Source organism: Ochotona princeps, chromosome 21, assembly GCF_030435755.1.
Source record: "Ochotona princeps isolate mOchPri1 chromosome 21, mOchPri1.hap1, whole genome shotgun sequence".
NCBI classification, from domain to species: domain Eukaryota; kingdom Metazoa; phylum Chordata; class Mammalia; order Lagomorpha; family Ochotonidae; genus Ochotona; species Ochotona princeps.
This window is the reverse complement of record NC_080852.1, coordinates 829,169-855,489: the sequence shown is the minus strand read 5'-3', so window position 1 is coordinate 855,489 and position 26,321 is coordinate 829,169. Positions and strand designations below refer to the sequence as shown.

General features: G+C 41.2%; 1 protein-coding gene and 1 pseudogene across 1 annotated transcript in view; one reads left to right on the top strand and one right to left on the bottom strand.

The window, feature by feature from the left end:
• Positions 1-14,847, top strand: part of LOC131482908 (zinc finger protein OZF-like) — a 98,135-nt pseudogene extending 83,288 nt beyond the window's left edge.
• The window catches only part of LOC131482920 (zinc finger protein 334-like), a 303,146-nt gene that overhangs the window by 142,797 nt on the left and 134,028 nt on the right, over positions 1-26,321 (bottom strand). The gene's annotated exons all lie outside the window — the stretch shown is intronic.

The following is a 26,321-nucleotide window of genomic DNA, read 5'->3' as shown; positions in this document are numbered from 1 at the left end:
ACCTGCCCGGATTATTCTCAGTTTCTGTGCCCATGAATGTTGACAGGTTCTATGATCACACCTAGCTCAGCCCATCACCCTCCCAGCTCTTGAGCTAACCAGTGGGACTTGCATTTCCACAGGTTTAGGCCCACATATCTCCCACAGAATCTACTTCTGGACCTGGTTCTCCTACATGCTAATGTCATAGCCCTGCCTAATATGACACATTCCTGTTTCAAAATTCAGTCAGTCAATGGGATCTAGCCTTGTCAGACAGATCCCCAGCCCTAACTTTTGCACGGACTAGCATGTGCTGGTCAACAATATTCCTTACTAAGAATCCCTACTCAGGACTCCCATATGGGCTGGTGTATCAGTCTCACCCAAATAGTGCTTCTAGTCTCTCCCCTCCAAACCACCATGTCTCAGTCCCCTCATTTTCCTGCAAGTGCAGTGGCCCTGTCACTGGGTATCCCTCAGGATTCATTTCTTACCTACACGTACAGTGGCCTTATCCATGAATTTCCCGAGGTAACAATGCCACACCCCAAGATTCTAAAGCTGACTACTGGGTGAAGCCAGCAGCTGAAGCCTGGTGCCAGTTGCTGCTTTGGCTACCCACAAGCCCAGTATTCACTCAGTACTTGGCATCAATGGCAGCTGCTAGTGCTCCAAGTATTGAGTGTGAGCTGACTCAGGCACCCCCAGCAGCCACCATGAGGTTGGCAGCTCCATTAGCAGAGCCTGAGGTCCTTCCCACATATCTTAAAGAAAAAAAAGAAAAAAAGAAGAAGAAGAAAAAGAATATGCAACTATGCTGACACACTGGTATTGTTAACACATATTTGGCATTAACCAGGCCCAGAATGCCCACCAGCTCTTAGCTACTTTTCTCCCACCTGAGTAACACTTACCTAGGTACAATGCAAACTAGGCATCTGCCTAGAGCTAGGGTGTTTAATATCTTCTAAATAGGTTTTAGTGTGAAGGGATGATTGTGATTTTTTTAAAAATCTAGTGAATTTTGATCAACATGTGCTTGAATATTATCACTGGGTACATGTAGTATTTAAATATATCTATAGGGGTCTTCCGTTCCAGTTGCCTTATCATTGTGAACTATAGTCACCATGCTCTGGGAAGGAACACTTGATCTTGTTCCTTCTGTCTCTCTTTGCTACCTTTCAACCTCCTTCCTATCCCTGGTGTTCACTCTTACCAACCCGTAGCAATCACAATTCTAAGTTTGCAGCTTTTTTTTTTAACAGTTATATAAGATAACATGTTAGTTTTTTTTTCTACATTTGCCTTATTGCATTTCACTGCATCCCTGTTCATCTATCTATTTGGTAACAACTAAGAATTTGTTGTTTTTAATGACTGAATGCAGTCTCTTGGCATTCATTAGTTTTCACTATTAATAACATCAGGGGAACCAGTGAAATAAAGAATCACAACTAATTTAGTATATTTTTTAGTATACTAATTTAGTATGTTTTTATTTTTGTGACTTTTACTTCCTTACCTTGTCCACTTTATTTGGGTGAATATTAACTTACATAACAATAAAAAGTAGTCATTCTAATTGGGTCATGTATCTTAGAGGAGATGCTTTTGGTTGTTTGGCCTTCAGTTGTGTGATGGCTGTAGGTTTGTTATCTGTAGATATTATTTTATTGAGGCCTACTTCTGTGTACCTCAATGAGGTATATTTGGACATATTTATGTATCTGTAGATTTTCTCAGCTTACATATATGTTATTACAAAATAAATGTAGAAGTTCATTGAGTGCTTTCTATAAGGTGATTTCAACGATGCTTATCCTTCATCGTGTTTATGTGAAGTATTTGGTTTGTTGATTTTCATTTATTGGCCCATTTTCTACATTCTCTAGTATGGTGCACCTTGGCTAGTACATGTGAACTTATTGTTGTGATGTTTCATTTTTACATGCGTTATTGGAATATTTTTATTAAATATTTTATTTATTGCAAAATCAGGTATATACAGAGGAGAGACTTAGAGGAAAATCTAAGGTCTGATGATTTCCTCCCCAAGTGGGGAAGTGTGGGCTGCTGGGGTTAGAACTGGTGACCACATGGGATCTCAGCTCATGCCAGATGAGGACTTTAAGCCACAAGGCCAGTGTCCTGGACCCTGTGATGAGAATTTTACAACTATTTTATCAGGTGTATTGGTCTATGACTTTAATGATGTTAAGCTGGGTTTCTGGACTATGAGCAATCATTTCAGAAGAAACATTAAGTAAATATATACAGAACTAATTGTACAGCAATGGAGATTGCATTTTTACTGAGCAATTCCATCTTTTTTTTTTAAGATTTATTCATTATATTGCAGTCAGATATACACAGAGGAGGAGAGACAGAGAGGAAGATCTTCCATCCAATGATTCACTCCCCAAGTGAGCCACAATGGGCTGGTGCTGCCCCAATCTGAAGACAGGAACCTGGAACCTCTTCTGGGTCTCCCATACGGGTGCAGGGTCCCAATGCATTGGGCCGTCCTTAACTGCTTTCCCAGGCCACAAGCATGGAGCTGGATGGGAAGTGGAGCTGCCGGGGTAAGAACCGGCGCCCATATGGGATCCAGGGCATTCAAGGCAAGGACTTTAGGCACTAGGCCACACTGTCAGGCCCTCAGCATCAACTGTTAACATAAATGGCCTAAATTCATCAGTGAAAACACATAGATTAATGGATTGGATCAACAAACGGAACCCAAATATCTCTTGCCTACAAGAGACACATCTAACAAGAAAATATGCTAAGAAACTGAAAATGAAGGGATAGAAAAAGATATTTCACGCCAGTGGAAGAGAATAAAAGGCTGGTGTAGTGGTCCTGATTTCAGATAATGCAGGCTTCAACGTGATAAACATCAAAAAGGTCACAGAAGTGCATTTGATATTGTTGAAAGGAATGATCCATCAGGAAGTGATTACCAGGCTTAATATGTGTGCCCCAAATTGAGATGCACCCAGCTATGTGAAGAAATTACTTATAGACTAATAGGGAGATACAGATGAACATACAATAATCATGCGGTATGTGAACACCCATTAACCCCAATAGACAGATCAACAAGACAAAAGCTCAACAGAGAAACTACAGAGCTAACAGAAAGAATGAAACAATTGGACTTAGTAGACATTTATAGAACCTTTCATTGCTACATCTACATTTTTTCTCAGCAGTGTATGGAACCTTCTGCAGGATAGACCACATGATAGGAAACAAAGCAAGTCTAACTAACTTCAAAAAAAAAAAAAAAACTGCAATCATGCCATGCATCTTCTCAAACCATCACAGAATGAAATTGGAAATCAACAATTCAAAATGTCCCAGGAAATATATAAAGTCTTGGAGGTTGAACAATATGCTATTAAAGAAAGAATGGGTTAGAGAAGAAATTAAAGATGAGATAAAAAAAATTTTTGGAAATCAATGAAAGCTCAGATAGAACATTCCAAAACTTATGGAACACCACTAAAGCAGTGTTATGTGGTAAGCTCATTGCAATTTGTGCTCATGTCAAGGCCCAAGAAAGGCACCAAATACTGGAATTAAGCACACACCTCCAGGAAATGGAAAAACAGCAGCAAAATGACCCCACAAACTATAGAAACAAGAAATTATCAAAACAAGGGAGGAGATAAACCAAATAGAAATAAAAAAGTATATACAAAATCAATGAATTAAAAAGCTGGTTTCCTGAGAAGATAAATAAAATAGACACCCCACTGGCCTGGCTGACAAAGAAAAGACAAGAGAAAGCAAGAATTAGGAGCATCAAAGATGAAAAAGGCAACATAACAACAGACACTGCAACCACTAAGAAAATAATTAGAAATTACTAGAAGAAACTGTACTTCAACAAATCAGAAAACCACCAGGAAATGGAAAGGTTCCTAGACTTCCACCACTTACCAAGGCTTACCTCAGAGGCAACAGAAGACCTGAACAAACCCATAACCAAAGCAGAGATAGAGTCAGTGGTTAAACATCTCCCAACAAAGAAAAACCCATGCCCAGATGTCTTCACTACAGAATTCTACAAAACATTCCAAACAGAGCTAACCCCAATTCTCTACAAGCTCTTCAAAATAATAGAAAAGGAAGCAACTCTTCCAAACTAACCTTAATCCCAAAACCAGATAGAGAATTAACAGAGAAGGAAAACTGCAGACCAATCTGATGAACATTGGTGCTAAGATTCTCAACAAAATCCTAGCCAATAGAATTCAAAAAAGCATCAGACAGATCATTCATCCAGACCAAGCAGGATTCACCCCGGGAATGCAGGAATGGCTTAACATATGGAAATCCATAAATGTGATACACCACGTCAAAAAATGAAGTACAAAAATCATAAAACAAGATCAATAGATGCAGGAAAAACTTTTGACAAAATCCAACACCACTTTATGTTAAAAACCCTAATCAAGGTAGTGGTTTTTTTACAGGGAGGTGCCGGGGGAATACCAGAGCCTATGAAACTGTGTCACATAATGCAGCATAATTAAAAGAAAAAACTTGAATTTCCTCTGAATAAAAAATTGATGGGTTAAGAAAAAAAATAAGAAAACTGTGATCACATAAAAAAAAATAACAGGGAAAAAGTGAAGATTGAAAAGAAGCATTATGCTGTTAAATGATACATATCAGTTACATTAGATTTGTTTTAATGTTAAAAGTAGTAAATAAATAATTGGAATAAAAGAAAAACCCAGATAACTGCTTAATGCTAAAGAGCTTCCAAAACGTAGAAAGAAAAAGGATTATGTTTGTTACAGCATGGCATTTGTGTTATATGTATATTTTCTATTCAGCTGTCAGGCTATGACTGGCTGATACCAACTAATTGTCAGAAGAAGATAGTTGTTTAAGAGACTATCATTTGTTTCCCTCCTAAGCTGTAGTTTACTATGTAGAAATTAAAACTTCCATTTAATTATGTTATTCCATAAAAAATAAATCAGAAACAAAGTAGAGAGTTATAATATCTGCATACTTAAAAGTGAAAAAAATATATTGTTTTATATATTTATTCACTGGAATTACATGCATATGTATTCCATAATTTGTCTGACTTTTGTGTATGTACTTATATGATATGCATTATTGATATATATGATCATATTATTTATATTTAATTCCAATATAAGCTGTAGGAAATAATTACTTATGCAACCACAGCTTAATAATATTTTCAGTATTTCATTATGTCACTTTAAAATAAGAAAATGAAAGTTTATTATTCCTTTATAATATTTTAAGCATCTCAGTATGTTTGAGGATATCATTAGTAAGCTACTCAAAAATCTTCTCATTATCTTGTGCAATATGAAGCATATATCTTAATTACCTAATCTAGCATGTTATTTAGCACATGTATATCTAAAGATTGCACAGTGAACTCATTTTATGCTCATTATTGAAAACAATCTAATACAGGATAATAATGGAATTGTAGCTTCAGAATTGCAAACGTAATACGGGGCAAAAGGTTTTATTTTTACCTTATTTGCCATATACATTGTAAATAAAGCTTCTTTCATAGAAGATGCAAATTGAACACACACAGAAGAATTAAACTCAACTTAGTATTATAGCTGCTGAGTTAATAGCTTGGCTCAGTGTCAATATGATTATTTATGTTAATTTAGTTGAAAATCAGAGTGGCAATAACAGAGTGATATCTTCCACTTCCAGAGCTATTCTAGCAATGCCTTCAACAGTTCATTAGAATGAGAATCTGTAGAGAAAACAATCTTTATGAGAATAAGGAATATTCTGTTGTAATATTGGAATTGCAAAAGTAACACAGCACAAGATATTTTCATTTAACTGTTACTCTGTGATTCTGTCTGAGTTGTAGATTAAACTACATTCACAGAAGTTGAAAATTAAATATACAGAGAATGTACTGCTAGTGTTTCTCTTTAATGATTCAAAAGTGAGGAGACATGTGCTGTTACAGGTGTTGGTGTCATTTGAAGATGTGGCTGTGGACTTTACCCAAGAAGAATGGCAGACCATGGACAATACTCAGAGGACCCTGTATAGGGAGGTGATGCTTGAGACCTATAACAATCTGCTGTCCTTGGGTGAGTGAAACTCTGTCATGCCCAAACAGAATAATTCTGTGTTCTGTAGATGACAAATGAAAGAAGAGTTTATAAAGTGTAATAGTTGGTAGGACTAATGGTGATTTCAGAAATTCTGCATCATTCTCCATGAACAGGGTATTCCATGACAAAGCCTGATGTGATCTTCAAGTTGGAGCAAGGATCAGCACCATGGACAGTGGAGAAATCTGTCAAGCAGAGACTTCCAGGTAGGTCAGCACATAATTGGCAGGGGAATTGATGCATAGCTCAGTAAATGTTGACTGGAATTATATTTGAGTTTTACTTCGAGTTTCTTTCACAAGGACAGCTGGTGAGACAGTCATTCTATAGTCTCCATGTATAGGTTTATTCTAACTATTTGCCAGCCTGTCACCACAAATCTAGAAGTATATATGGATCTTTTCATGATCCCAAACACTTGAATCACATCTGCCACTTCCCAAGATACATTTTCAGGAAGTTGTTTTTGAAGCAGAGTAGCCAGGAAAAGACAAACTAGTAATGAGATGGGATGTAAGGTACCCCAAACCTTACTTTGAATTTTTATACCATATTTTCTGTCATATCCTGCTTTAAGTTAAATACGCAATCTCAAATAATTGAAATTTTTATTTTAAAAATATAGGTATTATGTTAAGGCATTAATAGATGAGATGTCATGCCTATTTAAAATGCTCATAAATGTCCACATTTCACTAATATTCAAATGTGCTGTATCTAGATTGGCAACAAATCTCATTGGCTGCACTGGAACATTTGAAATGAAACATTTAGATGTGATTAATGGATATGGTTGCTCTTTTCCTCATTTCAGATCCCCATGGAAAGAATGAGCTGTTTGGTGCTAATCAGAAAGGTCAAGAAATAATCTTCAGGCAAGTTTTAATTATAAAAATTATATAATGACTGAAAAGAGAGCTGTATTGCCACAAAGATGCTTAGCATTGGTTCTGGCCATAATTGCAGCACAATATCAAATGGAAATTGTATAAAAATGAGACTTGAGAAATAGGATTTCATTCTTTCTACTTTTTTTTCATTTGGAGACAGAAGTTTTATTTTCAAAGTGACCAGGTGAATGTAGAAAGCAGAGGGAATCAAATAGCATTTCTTGGGAGAGAGCCAGAAGATGGTGTGCCTCTTGAATGGAGACAGCAAAATTTTTCAGAAGGGTCTTTGATTTTCAAGTGTGCCCTGAGCATTCCTTGTCTGGACAGGAACCTGTGAGTAAGACACTTCCCTTTGCATTGGTTGTCTCTCAACCAGCAAGGAAATAGCTGCTACTACACAGCTTCAAATCTGCACCGGCCATTCTATCGCTTTTCAGGTCTCAGAGTTAGGCAGCCACATGAGTGACAAATTTGAAGAAACTGGCTTTTTCTCAACTCATGTATGAAATGTACAGGTGGTCATCGAAAGGCCCAGATAAGTCATTTCTAAAGATCAAACCCAAGGGCATGGCATGGTAGCCTAGTGGCTGGCCCTCACCTTGCATGCACTGGGATCATATATGGACACTGGTTTGTGCCCTGGTAGCCCCATTTAACATTCAGCTCTTTGCCCGTTGCCAGAGTCCAGCTCAAGTGAAGTTCAGAACTTGAGAAGGGTGCTTGGAGTAGGCATAGAAAATAAATGGACCGTTACAGTTTCTGGATCATAATAGACAATTTTAAAAACTGTCCTCTTTTTTTATACAGAAGCCTCCACAAGTTTTGACACCCACTTTTCACACCTGGTCAAGCAGGCATTCCTAAGGATAGTTCTGCCAATTGTTTCTCCTTGAGGCAGGATATCAGCAGCCCTAATACTATGGTCAAGAAGTTCTCAATAGATGGTACATGTCAATCTATTACACATTCCTATTACAATTTGAGTCTACAACTTAGTCTTGAAATAGTTAAGGGAGGAAGTGTATCACAGAAGGAAGGACATAAAGATTAAGCAAAGAGGGAAAGAATAGATTTCCACTACATCTAGGGACTTAACATCCTTGATTAGGATATGGTCAATGTGGGAGGACAACCCTAAGCGTAGGTTCCTGCTACATGTAGGGACTTAACACCCTTGATTTTCATATGATGAGTGATGCAGCCGAGAGAGCAGAAATAGTAAAAGGCCCTTTTGCTAAGACGTTATCACCAACATCATCTTCCACGCTCACACTGATTCTAAAAAGCAACTCCACAGTGGCAGACAATGCCTAAATAGATTACAGAAATCTCTGTGGAGTTGTCTAGTGTCTATGCAAAGGGAGGTGGAACTGATTTTCAGGTGGTTGTGGGAACAGGAAGTTCCTTGTGACCTTGTCTTCAATGGAAAAGTTCTCCTCACAACTGTGTGTCTTTCACGTGAACCACATGGACCTCAGCAGCCTTTGGCCTGGGAAAACTGTTGGGGACACCCCACAGGCTTGTGATTATACATCTGCGTGGGAGACCCAGAAAAAGTCCTGGTTCTTGGCTTTAAAGCTGCTCAGCTCTGAAAGTTATAAATTTTGGGGAAGTGAATCAACACATGGAAGATCTTCCTATGTGTCTATATTCTCTCTGTATATCTAAATTCCCAGTAAATATAAGCAGAAATTTTTTTTCCTTTTTCCATTTTTTTATTGTATTTTTGACAATTGTTGCATAGTTAATTAGGGTAAAGAAGTTCAAGGGTTATAGGAAAATGGGTAAGACTATTATTTCCATATTGTTTCCATCATGTATCTGAGGTAAAAGGAGATTTTATGGGAGAAGCCCACCAGTCTCCCACCCATCCCCGGTCCCTGATGTGGGGCATGCTTTGAGGGTCTTGCTCAAGTGGCTTTGGTAGTTCAACAGGTATGAATTGCTGCCAGTCTCACCACTGCAGACACGATGAGGTCATTGAAGAATCCACTGATTGACATAGTCCTTCAAAGAGGGTTTTTTTGCCCAGTTTTTCACTGGGCAAACAGATGGTTGATTGACTTGTTCTGTCCTCTTGTCTTTTCATGGTTAGGGTTCTGAGTCTGGCAGTTCAATTGGGGGGATCCCCAAAGAAACTTTGTCTGAGGTGTTCCCAGACCAGATTCTTGTGTGTACTAGCAAGTACAGGGCCCAGCACAGTCCATAACCCCGATCAGCTGGTGGTTGCAATTGCTGGGTTGGTTCTGTTTCCAACCTTTTCTTCTACTGGAACCAATGGGTGCTGCAGTCTAGCCTGAATCCTGCCCATGTCATACTCAGCCCTCACACAAACCAGTGGGAGCTGCAGCCTAGTCAGAGCAATCCACAGTAACCCCCACCAGGCCCGCCCCCTCCCTGGTTTGCCAGTATGTGTAGCAGACTAGTCCAATATGTACCGCACCCCATTTTGCTCTCATACATGTCAGTGTGTATTAAAGCCTAGTTCAATCTAACTAGCTTCACTATCCATCCCTCATGTATGTTGTTGGGTGCCTTTCTGTCTAGCCACCCCTGCTCCTATTCTTGTTTCTGTGCCTTCCTGTGTTAGTGGTAACCCAAAAGGGAGGATCCCACTATTTCCCTCCCAGCCCACTCCCACTGCCAGATTATGCACTCTCCAGGTGGTTCTGTGGTTCTACTTGACAGAATTAGCATCTGGCATACATCATCTCACCTTGGCATTCCATAATGTTTACTGTTTTTTTTGGCAACCGATTCTGGCTCAACCCACACTCTGTTCTGGTTCTTGGATTTGCATGTGAACTGATTCAGCCTGTTGTGCCCCCAACCCATGCCAAGACAAATCCATATAATTATACAGTTATGATTGGTAAGTTTTAGCTGTTAATTTTCAAAATGAGCAAGTTGACAGGCCTGTAATGGCAGGTTTGAAGCAAGCAACTTTCAAAAGCTACAAATTGATAGGCTATAGGGCAATGACTTATCAAACACCAGGGACCTCTTTCCTGAACAGTGGTCTATCTGCGTGACCTGCCAGGTATCCTGCTGGGTGGCTGTCACATAGACTGACAGGACAGGAGTTCATACAGCTCTCAGCCAAGCAATTAAGGCAGAATCACAAAAGCAGAAAACATCTAGATTCTTCAGAAACATGTGACCAAGAGAGCAAGCCTCTCCCTATCATGGGCCTTTATAGGAGCTTGTGAAGTGAGTGGATACAAAAAATGCAATTCCACCACCTCTCAGTTCCAGCGATGATAAGTGAGTGTCATAGGTGGGCAGAAGGGAAAGCCTAGATGGAGTCAAGCTGGTGACCCTGAACTGGCTGCCTAGCCAAAAATTGGGAGAAGGAAGCCACAAGTTTCACTCTTTTTTCTGGGTGAGGTGGTAGACATTATTGCCCAGTGTGAATAAGTTTGCTTCTCTTTGCCCTTGTGTTGAATCATGTGAACACCTCCCCAAGATGGTGCATAAAAACTCAAACCAAAGTGAATATTTTTTGGTGCCTGGACTCTCATCCCTTCTTCAATGAGGAAGACCTGACGTGAAGTATGAAAAAGGAGGCCAGAGCTTTGGTCCCATGACTGGTATCCTTAGAGAGTATCAAGACATGAAGAAAATTGGCCTTTTTGGGGGATGTCAATCCAACAGTTTTCAAAATATAATGACCCAGACACTTGCTTCTAAAATGATAATTCACATGATGGAAAAAGTGAAAAAGTGAAAAAGTGGTGATTAGAGATTTTAAGTCCTAAACTTTTATACTTCCTATCTCTACCCCCTTCCTCCTAAAAGTACAATCAGTTTGGATGTTTAGCTGGAGCTAGGCAGTGACTGGGGATTAAGTGTGTGGGTGGGTGTGTTCATGTTTGTGCAGAGGCACGGGATGCCAAGGGTCATTTCCACAAGTTTAGTGCAAACGTTGTGGAGTCTTCCCTTTGCTAACACCAGACACACAGCGCTTGTATAAGAGCCGGTAATCTTTTTCAAGTCCCATATTGTGCACCAAACCAAATGTTACCAGGAATGCTCAGTGATTCTTTTCTTTAATTTAGTATAGAAAAGAAGGATTGTGGAACAAGGTGGAAGGATGGGATTCACAAAAATTGGGAGAAAACTGAGGAGTGGGTCATTATTGCCAGTTATACATCCTGCTTCAGTAAACAAGGGTTGGGACAACATTCAAGTTACTAACTAGGTGTCTCAATTTCAAGAAGCACACCAACACCTAGTTTTCTGTCTAGGAGTGATTTCCCCTTGCCTCCTCTTCCCCTGCTCACATGACCACTTTGCAAATAAAACTTCTCTGTCTCTTAAAAGATAAATTTAAAAAATGACTTTGAGATCCAGTTTTTGTATCCACCTACTGAATGTGATCAACTGGTATTTAGTAGAAGCCTACATATTTTCTCTATCCTCATGTACACTTGCTGTTCCTGGGAGGACCTGAGCCACATTAGAGTCCATGCTTAGGACCCTAGGTTCAGCCACTATGGCCAATTGATGAGCTGGGCCTTGGCTTGCCTGGACTCAAGAGGCTTTGCCCTTCCTGGTGAGTACACTGGGAGCAGATACCTGGGGAACAAGGCAGGCCTAGGCTCCACCCACCTCCAACATCAAGAGGTGGGTGGGTCTAAGGGAGTGTGACCTAATTATTTTTTTTCATGAGTTGGGTTTCTGTGTAGCATGTGTGTGTGTGTGTGATTTAATTGCACTGAATATGTATGTGTGTGCATGTATTAGATCATTAAGGAGAAATTGGTGTGATCATTTCCAAATTTTCTATTTTTCCTTCCTGTTTTAGGTCAGGGTTAATTGATATTCAGAGAAGCTATACCGGGCCTCCCAACCATCCTAGTACTTCAGGATGAGTACTGGACCCCTGATACAAACCAGGGTGTCAATGTGACACACACTCCAAGGTTTCTGTCCAGGTGGTTCTGATAGTTCTGAAATGATGTCCATCTCACCAATTCAAGCAAGAGGGAACCCTTTCAATGTTCATTGGCTGTCATGGTTGACCTTGGAGTCTCCTTTCTCCCAGATATTGGCTGTCATCATATGGCTGGGGTAATTATTCAGTCTCTTCTCTCCTCCTTTCTCTTGGATGGTCCAGATGTGCTTTCCAGTCCTCAGTGGGCTTCCATCTCCAGGTGGAGCCATGCCAGTTGTCTAATACTCCTCTTCAACTGAGGAGGACCAGTTCTTGCAAGTGCACCAAGACCATGAGCTAGTCAATCCTGCCCCAGTGGAGCCCACCCTCAGTGCTCCCTGAGGTAGCAGCACCATGCAGGCATGTAAAGTATCCAAGCCAGGTGACCTGAGGCCTGCCACACCCTCTACTCCCAGGACTCGCAGTCCCAGGACCCATTGCACTGGCCAGCCAAGGACCCAGGCCAAACAACATAAACCACCCCACATACAGCCACTGGGGCTCATAAACTGGGCTCATCACACAGCTGTGCCCAAGGGCCCAGACAAGGCTACCAGGGCCCCACTGGATCTCCTGCACCCAGGGATCATGTGTCCAGCACCAACGTTCCCCTGACTGCCATGGCTTGCCTCCACTCATTTTCCACCAACATGTATTTCAGCCTGGCTCAGTCGACTCTCCTGTAACTTCACTTCATGTTGCTGTGCGCTGAAGTCTATCCAAGTACAATCCATCTGGATGTTTACCTGGAGCTATGCAGTGACTGGGGATTATGTGAGTGAGTGATTGTGTTCCTCTTTGTGCAGAGGCTTGAGGTGCCAAGGGTCATTTCCAGAGGTTTAGCAGAAAACTTGTGGAGTCTTTTCTTTGCTCTGTGAAGCCTCATAGCTCTTGTATTAGAGCCAAAATTCTTTTTCAGTTCCCATATTGTTCTCTGAACCAAATATTACCAGGAATGCTCAGTGATTCTTACCGTTAACATAGTATAGAAACATAATGAAAAGCAATTGTATTCCAAATTTTTACAATTAAATGACCAGTTGAACTTGGAAGAGGTAAAGAGTAAAACAACTCCCTGGAGGGGCTCAAAGATCTGGTGCTTTTTGAATGGAGATAAAATGATATCATAGTTTACTTTAAATTTGCTTTTCCCACAGGAAGCCTAATGAAATACCATTTGAAAAGAAGCATGCCTCTAATGTCCCTGAGAACAACTTTGAGAGTAAGGAAATTCTCAGTCAGTTTGACAAGATCCACATTTGTCAGCAGTCCTTTGAACACAATGGAAATGAGAAAAATTTCAGCGGGAGGAAGATAGTCCTTACGTGTGAGCAAGTTTGTACCAAAGACCCATGTAATCAGCAACCTGTCAGCGAGGGAGAAGCAATTCATGTTGGCTACTATAAATCTTGCCTTGCCACCAAACAGAGAACTGACACAGGAGAATATTTGTATGTGTCCAATGAATGTAAAGCAAACATGTGCCAGAAGTCAGAACTCATTAGAGATCAGATACTTCGAAGTGCAGAGAATCCATATGAATGCAATGAGCGTGGAAAAGCCTTTCACCAGCAATTATCGCGAATTGGTCAACAGAAACTCCACACAAGGAAAAAACCTTATGAACGTAAGGAGAGTGGAAAAGTTTCCTCATATATCAAGCCTAATCATACATGAGAGGGTCCACACAGGGGAGAAACCTTATGAATGCAGGGAGTGTGAAAAAGGTTTTTCTCATAAGTCAAACATGAATACACATCATAGATTGCACACTGGGGAAAAACCTTATGAATATAGTGAGTGTGGAAAAGCTTTTATTCCTAAGTCACTCCTCATTAGCCATCAGAAGATCCACACTGGGGAAAAACCTGATGAATGTAGTGTGTGTGGAAAAGGCTTTTCTGATAAGCAACAGCTTTTTAGACATCAGAGAATCCACACAGGGGAAAAAACTTATGAATGTAGTGAGTGTGGAAAATCTTTTTCTGATAATTCAAGCATTAGGTCACATCAGAGAATCCACACTGGGGAAAATCGTTATGAATGTAGTGAGTGTGGCAAAGCTTTTCTTCGTAAATCACACCTCATTAGACATCAGAGAATCCACACTGGGGAAAAACCTTATGAATGTAGTGAGTGTGGAAAAGCTTTTATTCAGAAGTCACACCTCATCATTCATCAGAGCATCCACACTGGGAAGAAACCTTATGAATGTAGTGAGTGCGGAAAAGCTTGTCTTTATAAATCAAGCTTAATCATACATCAGAGAATCCACACTGGGGAAAAACCTTACGAATGTAGTGAGTGTGGAAAAGCTTTTCCTTAGAAGTCACACCTCATTAGACATCAGAGAATCCACACAGGGGAAAAACGTTATGAATGTAGTGAGTGTGGAAACGCTTTTTTTCGGAAGGCACACCTCATTAGTCATCAGAGAATCCACACTGGGGAAAAACCTTATGAATGTAGTGAGTGTGGAAAAGCTTTTATTCGTAAGTCACACCTCATTAGTCATCAGAGAATCCACACTGGGGAAAAACTTTATGAATGTAGTGAGTGCGGAAAAGCTTTTCTTTATAAGTCAAGCATGATCATACATCAGAGAACCCATACTGGGGAGAAACCTTATGAATGTAGTGAGTGCAGAAAAGCTTTTCCTCGGAAGTCACACCTCATTAGACATCAGAGAATTCACACTGGGTAGAAAATACCTTATGGATGTAGTGAATGTGGAAAAGGCTTTTCTAATATGACACAACTCATTAGGCATCAGAGAGTCCACACTGGGGAAAAACGTTGTGAATGTAGAGTGTGTGGAAAAGCTTTGTCTCAGAAGTCACACCTAATCAGACATCAGAGAGTCCACACGGGGGGGAAACCTTAAGAATGTAGTGTGTATCTTCAAGCCTTACTTACCAGACAGGTTTCATTCGACATCAGATTATTCATACTGGATAAGGACCACTTGAATATAATGAGTGGAAAATCATGTTGCAAGCTGTCAAGTTTTATTAAACATCTGAATTCATGTGGGAAAGCAAAATGTTTTACATGTGTGTTAAAATTCATTCGCAAATCTTTTCAGCACAGTGGAAAGCATACATGCTTCAATAAGTAGCATATTCACAGAAATGAGCACACACAGCATTGATTGAAAAATCATTTTTCTTAAGTCAATCGCTAGCAGAGTCACAGACCTCAGAAGTACAAAAGCATGTCAACCAAAAGACTAGCCACCATAAATCTGTTATGGTCTGTCGAAACTTACAAAATCAATGAAAAACAACCATTAGCAAGAGTGCAAACACAAAACATTGTAAAAGTTGAATGAATGGATGTGGAAACATACTTTGAAAGTCTCAGCAAGTGTTAAATAATAAACACGAATAGTATCATTTTATTTCAGAAGAGAGGGTATTTGTTGTTAAAATAATTAAGATGCAATCTGTACATGATCTCCCTTTGTTGTGAGGTGGTAAATGTGAATGCTGTTTTCAGATTAATGTTGATAATAAGTGTTCAGTATGTAACACTTTGTCATTTACACATTTATCTTATTTTGAATCGCAATATTCCTCATCCTATTACAAAATTTTATTGGAACCACAGATAGCAAATGATGCATGTGGCAATTGTAATGATAAACACCCACATTTGGTGGATGAATCTTTTCCAGGGGCAAGATTTTCTTGTTATATCTGGCCACATGTGGATCCTATTTGGCCACTATCTCTCCTTGAATAATAAGTATGGGAGATCACTCCTGCATTTCTGCCAGTTTATCTCATACAGGATGCCATAGGCACATGGCACATTGTGTCTCAGAGGCAAAGCCCTGGCAGTGGTCTCAGCTAACAGAGACTCCATCTTGGCCTGTTCACTTGGCATACATCAAGAGTAGTGGGCTGTATCTCAATTTCTGTCCCCGTAAAGGTGTACTAGAATTTCCTGGATAAGCAACTCTGAGAAGTTAAGTGCAACCCTCATCTTGTTTACCATTCACACATAATGATCATGCCCAAAGGCATAGCTTTCAGCCCAGGTGCTAGCTTATCTTGGTGTACCTGCACATGGCCTAAAACACTAAGCTATCAACCCTGCTTACAGAATGTAACTGGTGACTTGATTAGAGTGTCCAGAGAGATAGACATGCCTACTGGCTAGTTATAACAGTGTCGGGTGGGAGTACTATTGAGACCACCATTTTACCTTCCCTTTCTACTGTAAATATGCTTGTATGATCTTCCCAATAAATGGACATCCCTCACCAGTTTGTCTCTGGTGGTTCTGCATGCAAGGTACACCATTGTCATGGCCCTTAGGAATCTTGGGCCTGCTGGTCAAAAAAGAGCCAAGACTCTAGGAGGCACATCTCAGAGACAAAAGAATTGTCTGACATCAGATTCTTGGAGTTCCTCTTTCAGGTGGAGTTAATGCGTCAGCTGCCACCACTACTGCTCAGATTCACACTGATTTCACGTATCATGGCTTCTCACAGTAAGTTTCTTGCCATTGTATGAGCTAGTAGATGTCAGTCTGTGCCTGATGTCTTTCAATTGTAAGAGTGAGCACCAGGACCAGCATTGTCACATAGTAGGTAAGCTGTCCGAGATCCTAGCCAATCCACCATGGTTTTGCTCTTGGCTTCTGGTTTCACAACAGCTCAGGTACTGCAATTGAGCCATTGGGGTATGAGCCAGTGGATGGCAAATATCTCCCTGCTTCTGTCTTTCTCACTGTAATTCTGCCTTTAAAAGAAAAAAAATATTGAAAAATGGGTCCTATGACTGGTGTTGAGGGAAATGCGAAGCTATTGACTTGCATCTCATGTGCGACAACCTGGAGCACTTCTACTACTTAATATTTAGAGTCGAGGCCCTATCAAGACCAACAATGATGAGCACTGAGGGTAAGAGAGACAATTTTTTTTTTCAAAATGTGTCATGCAGGGCCTGGTGGCATGGACTAGTGGCTAAAGTCCTCCCCTTCAACGTCCCTGTGTCGGAGACCAGCTCCAGCTCAGTTCAGAGCGCAAGAAGGGTGCGTGAAATAGGCGTAGAAAGAAGAAGAAGAGAAATGGACCACTGCAATTCCAAGATGATTGTGGCCATTGTGAGAAAGCTGTCCGCTTTATTTATACAGAAGCAGTACAAGGTTTTCTTTTACGGGCATTTTGACATAGCCTCAGGGGGGCACAATTTACACCTTCCTGAGAGATGATTGAGGAAGGATTCCACATTCCTTGCTTATCTTGTCTTACCAGTCTTCATCCGCTCTCCTCATGTCTGGGCTCTAACCTTGGTGCCACCTGTGACAACCAGACCCCTACCTTGAATTATGTATGGGTTAGTAAGTCCGGAGTCTTGGTCTATGGGGATTAAAGGCCATTGGCACTAAAGGCCATTAGGTCTGCAAGCTCACACAGTTTGTTAAATGAACAAGTAAAGCAAGAGTTATAACGGCGGAAAGAATTGTAATTAGCAATGAGCCAAGTTTACTCCATTTAAGTTTCAATTCTACAATGGACAAGTGAGTGTTTCCAAAGACAATTCTACAGATTGTTTCACCTTAAGACATGGCATTATCCATTCCAACGTTGCAGCCAAGAATTTCTCAGTAGACAACACACCTTATTCAGTAATATACTCTTACTACAATTCTTATTCTAAAACTTACCTATCACTTAATGGGAGAAATACATCAAAAGAGAAAAAACAAAAATCTAAGACAAAAGGTTTCAAACATTAAGTTCCTCTACAACTGCAGGTTCTACAACCTCATAAGTGATCAAACAATATAAGTATATCTTTGTGGTGTTAGTGAAATCAGCCTATATTTCCTCTAGTTAGAAATTATGAAAGCAGCTAAAGCAACTACATTTTCAATGTTCTAAAGAGTTGCAAGGACAGGCTAACCCTTAAGGTCACAGTAAATATATATATATATATATATATATATATATATATATATATATACATATATATATATATATATATATATATATTTTTTTTTTTTTTGCCTTAGCAGGATAGCCTTTAGGGTCCCAGTAACAGGATAGCCTTCAGGGTCATAGTAGCTATATTTTTTGTCCTAGCAGGATGGCCTTTAGGGTCACAGTAACAGGATAGCTTTTAGGGTCCCAGTAGCTATATTTTTTGTCATGGTAGTTTTAAACCATACTCCCATTATTTCCGTTAGTTTGTAAAATTCTTATCAAGCAATTTTCCAGAAAGCATGCTAAATGTCTGAGCCAGATTTTATGGCAATGGGAGGGACACAATAAGGTGTCTGGAAACAGCATGGGCTTGATTGTACTCCTGTGTGCAGTTAAAGGCCCACTCACCAAGACATTATCAGTAACATTAACTCTTAAGCTCATGTTGGTTGTAAAAGCCATCTCACAGAGGCAGACAATGCCTCAATAGATTACAAAATTCTTAGTGGGATGGTTGAGTGCCCATGCGAAAGGGGGTCAAAACTGTGTCAAGGTGGTCAGATATGAATCTGCTTGGCCCTGCCAAGTAGCTGGAAGTTCCCCTGGCCCTGCCAAGCAGGGAGCTGTTCTCTTCACACCTTCGTGTTATTCACACCTACTGCATGGACCACAGCACTCCGGGATCCCATATGGGTGCTTGTTCTAATCCTGGAAGCCCCGCTTCCCATCCAACTCCCTGCTTGTGGCCTGGGAAAGCAGTCAAGGATGGGTCAATGCTTTGGGATACTCCACCCATGTAGGAGACCTGGAAGAGGTTCCAGGCTCCTGGCATATCAGCATAGCACTGGCCGTTGTGCTCACTTGGGGTGTGAAACCTTGGATGGAAGATCTTCCTATGTCTCTCCTCCTCTCCGTATATCTGACTTGGTAATAAAAATAAATCTTTTTAAAAAATGTGTCGTGTAATCAGTACCTTGCTTAAACTACAGAATGAAGTTCTACACATCTACCTGCTTCCCACCAGATTGCTCATGTGAGGACCGAGCTGTTAACTCTTTGCAGTTGTTGCTTATCAGCTCCTGGCTCAGGTCCTCAGTAGGACACTAATCAGAGAGCTTCCTGCAACAGTGAAATTTATTGAATTTTTTGCAGTTCCTGTTTTAAAATATTCCCAGTCTTTCAGCATCCTAACATTTTTTGATTTTTCTAATTACATTGTAGGAATGTGCGGAACAGTGTGGAAGGATGGGATTCACAAAAATTGGGAGAAAACTGAGGAGTGGGTCATTATTGCCAGTTATACATCCTGCTTCAGTAAACAAGGGTTGGGACAACATTCAAGTTACTAACTGGGTGTCTCAATTTCAAGAAGCACACCAACACCTAGTTTTCTGTCTAGGAGTGATTTCCCCTTGCCTCCTCTTCCCCTGCTCACATGACCACTTTGCAAATAAAACTTCTCTGTCTCTTAAAAAATGAATTAAAAAAAAAATGACTTTGAGATCCAGTTTCTATATCCACCTACTGAATGTGATCAACTGGTATTTAGTAGAAGCCTACATATTTTCTCTATCCTCATGTACACTTGCTGTTCCTGGGAGGACCTGAGCCACATTAGAGTCCATGCTTAGGACCCTAGGTTCAGCCACTATGGCCAATTGATGAGCTGGGCCTTGGCCTGCCTGGACTCAAGAGGCTTTGCCCTTCCTGGTGAGTACACTGGGAGCAGATACCTGGGGAACAAGGCAGGCCTAGGCTCCACCCACCTCCAACATCAAGAGGTGGGTGGGTCTAGGGGAGTGTGACCTAATTATTTTTTTTCATGAGTTGGGTTTCTGTGTAGTGTGTGTGTGTGTGATTTAATTGCACTGAACATGTGTGTGTGTGTGGTGTATTAGATCATTAAGGAGAAATTGGTGTGATCATTTCCAAATTTTCTATTTTTCCTTCCTGTTTTAGGTCAGGGTTAATTGATATTCAGAGAAGCTATACCGGGCCTCCCAACCATCCTAGTACTTCAGGATGAGTACTGGACCCCTGATACAAACCAGGGTGTCAATGTGACACACACTCCAAGGTTTCTGTCCAGGTGGTTCTGATAGTTCTGAAATGATGTCCATCTCACCAATTCAAGCAAGAGGGAACCCTTTCAATGTTCATTGGCTGTCATGGTTGACCTTGGAGTCTCCTTTCTCCCAGATATTGGCTGTCATCATATGGCTGGGGTAATTATTCAGTCTCTTCTCTCCTCCTTTCTCTTGGATGGTCCAGATGTGCTTTCCAGTCCTCAGTGGGCTTCCATCTCCAGGTGGAGCCATGCCAGTTGTCTAATACTCCTCTTCAACTGAGGAGGACCAGTTCTTGCAAGTGCACCAAGACCATGAGCTAGTCAATCCTGCCCCAGTGGAGCCCACCCTCAGCGCTCCCTGAGGTAGCAGCACCATGCAGGCATGTAAAGTATCCAAGCCAGGTGACCTGAGGCCTGCCACACCCTCTACTCCCAGGACTCGCAGTCCCAGGACCCATTGCACTGGCCAGCCAAGGACCCAGGCCAAGAAACATAAACCACCACACATACAGCCACTGGGGCTCATAAACTGGGCTCATCACACAGCTGTGCCCAGGGGCCCAGACAAAGCTACCAGGGCCCCACTGGATCTCCTGCACCCAGGGATCATGTGTCCTGCACCAACATTCCCCTGACTGTCATGGCTTGCCTCCACTCATTTTCCACCAGCATGTATTTCAGCCTGGCTCAGTCTAGTCTTCCCCCAATTCCACTTCATGTTGCTGTGTATTGCAGCCTATCCAGGAACCACATGCCCCCTGTCTCAGCCCTGATGTGAATTGCCTATTGTTGCGGCCTGATAGAGCACTGATGCTTCTCCCCATGCTGGTTCTCAGATCTGCTAGAGGATTTTAGGATATGACTCACCTGTGCTTTTTGCATCTTTTCTAAGAAATCTTTCTCTGTTCCTATTTCTTGGAGAGTGCTTCCTATGTTTTCATTTATTAGTTTAATGGTTACTTGGTATAGATTTAGTTCTTTGATCCATTTACAGCTGATTTGTGCATAATGTGACAGATATGTGTCTTGTTTTCTTATTCTGCAACCTGCTATGCACTTGTCCCAACATCACATGTTGAATAGGCCAGGAATTTTACCTGGAGTTATTTCAGATGTCTTGTCAATGATTAGTTGGCCGTCCATGTGTGGACTCCTTTCTGGGGTTTCAGTTCTGTTCCACTGATCTTCTTCTCTGTTTCTGTACCAGTACCAGACTATTTTGATGACCGCTGCTCTGTAGTATGTCTTGAGGTCTGGAACTGTGATTCCTCTAGGTTGATTTTTATTCTTCAGGATAACTTGGCTATTCATGGTCTCATGTGATTCCAGATGAACTGTTGTATCACCTTTTCTGTTACCTAGAAGAATGTTGTTGGGATTTTGATTGGGATTGCATCAAACCTGTATATTACTATTGGTAATATGGCAGTTTTGATTATATTTACTGTGCCAATTATGTTTACTGATGCTATTGATGCATATTTTCTCTCTCCCTCATTTTTTTAATAGTTGGGCTAGTGGGGAGTCTATTTTGTTGATGCTTCTCAAAGAACCAGCTCTGTTATTCATTGCTCTTATGTACAGTTCTCTTAGTCTGTATTTGGTTTATTGCCCTCCCTTATTTTGATTATTTCTTTTTTCCTAGTATTCTTGAGATTGCTTTGCTGTTGCTTTTCTATTTCCTACAACTGTAAGATCAAGTGATTTGCTTGATGCTTTTCTAGTTTCTTAACACAAGCATTGAAATGAACATTGCTCTTTCCATTGCCTTGATTGTGTCCCATAAGTTTGGATATGTTGTGTTGATGCCTTCACTTGCTTCAGGCTGTTTTTTTAATTTCACCTTTGATTTCCTCTCTAACCCATTGCTCATTTAGTCACATTATTCAGTCTCCATGTGTTTGCAAGTTTTCCAGAGTTTTTTGGCTTCTTGGTCTCTTGCCTCACTCCATGATGGTTTGAAAACATGCGTGCATCGTATATTGTTGATTTTTAAAAATTTGGTGATGCTTGTTTTGTGGCCTATAATACGGTCAATTCTGGAGAAGGTTCCATGCACTGATAAAAAAAAGTGTATTCTCTTGTATAGAATTAAAGGCTCAGTAGATATCAACTAAATCCATTTGTTCTAGAGTTTGGGTGAGTTGTGTGTTTTCTTTGCTGAGTTTTTGCTTTTTTAAAATCTGTCCATTGATATTAATGTGGTATTAAGTTCACCCACTATGATTATATTGAATCTATTTCTCCCTTTATGTCCATTAATGTTTGTTTCACACAGCCAGATGTCTTGGCATTTCAAACATATACATTTATTACGGTGACCTCTTCTTGGTGAATGGATCCTTTGAATATTATATGGTATCCTTCTTCATCTCTTAATGTTTTTCAAATTGATGTCTGTATCATCTGCTGTAAGAATGACTATCCCTGCAAAATTTTCCTTACCATTCATTTGGAGTATCTTTTTTCAACCTTTCACTTTCAGCTTCCTCTGATCTTTGTTAGTGAGATATGTCTCCTATAGCACCAGCTGGAAGTGTTTTGTTTTTGATCCAGTCTTGCAATCTATGACATGTGATTGATGTTTTTAAGCCATTTATATTAAATGTTCATATGGATAAGTGGCAACCTCCTCCTGTCATTTTAGTAATGGGTTGTCTTTTGATTTAGTCTTCTGTTAGCCTTGTAGTGGGATGTTCTCTATTTTTCGCTTTGGTTTTCGTTCTTTTTCTCTTTCACTAAAACATATATTGAATATCAGCTGCAGGGCAGGGTTGGAGAATTCGAATATTTGGGATTTTTCTTTACTGTGGAAGAATTTTATTTCATTTTGAAAGACAAAGGAGAGCTTTGTAGGATACGTTATTCTAGGCGGATACTTTTTCCCTTTTAGTATCTGAAATATGTCACTCCATTATCTTCTCCATTGCAGTGTTTCCTCTGAGAGGTCATCTGTGAGTTTGACTGGAGTTCCTCTATAGGTCACTTGATTTTTCTCACGTGTACATCTAAGGATTTTTTCCTTATGTTCAAATGAGGAGAGCTTGATTATCATGTATCATGGTGATCAACACTGTTGGGAGTACTGTGCCCCTCCTTGATGCTGTTTCCCAATTCTTTCTCTAGATTAGGGAAGTTCTTATTTATTATTTCAATGAATAATCCTTAAATCCCAACTTCTGTTTCTGTGTCTTCTGGAGCTCCCATAATTCTTATGTTGGGCCTGTTAATTGTATTTTTATATTCTTGGATACTTTTTTTTTTTAACCTTGACCTGGCTCTGTTCTACATTTTTTGTCTTTTTGTTTCTCCTGGTGACAGGAAATATTTTCCAACACTTACTCTACTGTATTTTTAACTTCTGAAATGTCAGCTTTCATTTAATTCATTTCCTCTGTGACAAATTCTATAAATTCTTTCAACTCTTGTTTTAAAGATTTATTTATTTTATTACAAAGTCAGATATACAGAGAGGAGGAGAGACAGAGAGGAAGATCTTCCATCTGATGAATCACACCCAAAGTGAGTCGCAACGGCCAGTGCGTGCCGATCTGAGGCCGGGAACCAGGAAACTCTTCAGGGTCTCCCACGTAGGTGCAGGGCCCCAAAACATTGGGCCATCCACAAGCAGAGAGCTGGATGGGAAGTGGAGCTGCCAAGATTAGAACCGGTGCCCATACAAGATCCCAGGGCGCTCAAGGCAAGGACTTTAGCCGCTAGGCCATGCCGCTGTGCCCTGAACTCTTGTATTATGTGCTTTTCAGTATTGGTCAGAAGCTTTTTACTAAGTTTTCTGAATTCTGTGTTTCCCATTTTGTCAATGTCTTCCTCAGTTAATTCTGAGGGTGGTCGAGGCTTTTGTTGCTTTGCTGAGGAGTCTTCGGTAACATTTATTGTGCCGCTGTCTTGTCTCTTAACTTTTGACATTGTAACCCTGTTTGGTGGATTTTTGCTCCTTAGTTTTGATTTCTAAGATATATTACCAAGAGATCTACAGATTAATGTTTAAGTTCAATCAGTTGGCTTAGGAAGACGCCAACTGTCCCAGATAACTGGTTTGTCTGCAGCGCTGATCTTATCTAAACACAAGATGATGCCCAGTGGGCATTGATATCTAAACACACAAGATGGTGCCCAACGGGGCACTGCCAGGGAACTGGTGCTGTTGGTCTTCTGATCCTGGGACCACACAGATTATGTAGGATGGTAAGCTGGTGCTGTCCTCAACGTGGGATCAGCTGGGTGTGACTAGTTGGAAACTTGTCCACTTCAGAGTTTGATATCTGTGCTTGTAGCTCCAACCCACCATCAATCTGCCCTGAGGAGTACACAGCTCCCTTTTAGCTTCTTGTTGGGCCAGATTATTAAGTAGGATATGTCAGTTCCAGCCTACCTTCACCTCTGGAGCTACAGGAGCAGACCCAAGCTCCCACCTGACTGCCTCAAGTGCTGATTCTGAGGCTACCACTGGATCCCTGGGTATTGTTGGAGTTTACATCACAGCTCACCTGTGGCTGGTAGGTTTTCTTCACCCTATAACACTGCTCCACCACTGTGGCCTCTTCCCTGTGTTCAGGGGGTCTCCAGGTACATCCGTGTTGACTGCCTGACACCTATGTTTTTCTGCAATCTGCTCTCTGTTCTTTACCTCCTCCAGTGTTTCTCTGTCATCTCGAATATGTCTGCACCCTTTGTCCTATGTGGTGGACTTATTGGCAATACTCTAAGCACACTCTATACCGATTTCCATTTAGATTTGTTCTTTTGCACATTGTCTGTTCATTTGTATTGCCCATTGTTTCAAAGTATTTATTTATTTATTTATTTATTTATTTATTTATTTATTTACCGTTCCTGGTTTTCTGAAGCTGTTTCTAAATCCTGGATATTAGTCCCCCATCACTTGTGTAGTGTGCTAAATTTTTCTCCCATTCTGTTGGTTGCTTCTTCACCATCAGGTAAGTAACCCTATGGGGTGCAACAGACCTGCCAGGCATTTCCTGTCCAGGTATGCTCAAACACCTACTTCACACGGCCCACAGTCCACTCCTGGGACAAGAGGGCTTAGCTGGTACCCCCATGCATCCCCAGCATACACACATCATGCACTCCAGCATCTAGAGGTTACTACAGTGAGCCAAGGGCCAAAGGCCTCCACCAATAGCTATTCCAGGGCCAAGCTCGACAAGCCAGTGCACTCTGTTCCTGTTGTCCACCTGACATCTGCTTCATAGCCAAGACGTCCTGGACAGTGTCCCTGATCCCACATCGCAACAGTCATCCTCTTCAGGGCCAGACTGAATTACGCTTGAGGAGAAGATATTCCTCTAACATGCCCCATCCATTGCTGCACTTACCCATCCAGGGATAGGCTCAGTGAGCCGTCATCAGCTCGCCTCTAGCCTATGAGAGCCAGCACACTGTACACCTTCCACCACTTGAAAGTCATTCCAGCTCAGGCAGTGATCTTGCTCCTTCAGCAGATAGTGTGCTTGCCAGCCACTCCAGGGCTGGGTCCCTTCTGCTGGTGACCCTGGGGCCAGAGCCTGCATGTCTGGAGTCCCTCGCCCCACAACACCCAGTCTGTCACCTCACTAGTCCTACCAGTCAGATGTCCTATATCTATAGCCTGCCTGCAAGCTGTTCCAGGGCCAGGGAATCTCTGAAGCCCCAACACTCACCTCTAACGTGCCTGGCCCTTCAGAATTTCCACTGCTCCAGAGCAAGGCAGGTTAGATTTGCAGGGAATTCAAGCAAAACACTGCAGCAACATCATTTCTTGTTTCACAGGGGAGAATTTTCATGTGGACAACTCTAGTTTGCAAAGCAGGATTTATTTAAGAATAGGAACCAAAGTGATTCCTGCCTTAGCAGAAACATGGCACTCCAAAGGAGGAAAGACCCAAGAACATGGTGGAAATAGTGTTTTTTTTATGCACCGTCTTGGGGAGGTGTTCACATGAGTCACCCTAAGGGCAAAGAGAAACAAACTTGTTCACAATGGGCAATAATGTCTACCACCTCACCCAGAAAAAAGGCTGAGACTTGTGTCTTCCTTCTCCCAATATTATGGGCTAGGCAGCCAGTTCAGTGTCACCAGCCTGGGAGCCACACCTCCACACCATCTAGGCTTTCCCTTCTGCCCACCTGTGACACTCACCTATCAACACCTTTTACTTAGAGGGGTTGGTATTGCATTTTTTTTGGTAACCATTGCCCTTGCAAGTCCCTATAAAGGCCCATGATAGGGAGGTGCTCGCTCTCTTGGTCATGTGTTTCTGAGGAATCTAGATGTCTTCTGCTTTTGTGATTCTGCCTTAATTTCTTGGCTGGGGGCTGTGTGAACTCATGGCCT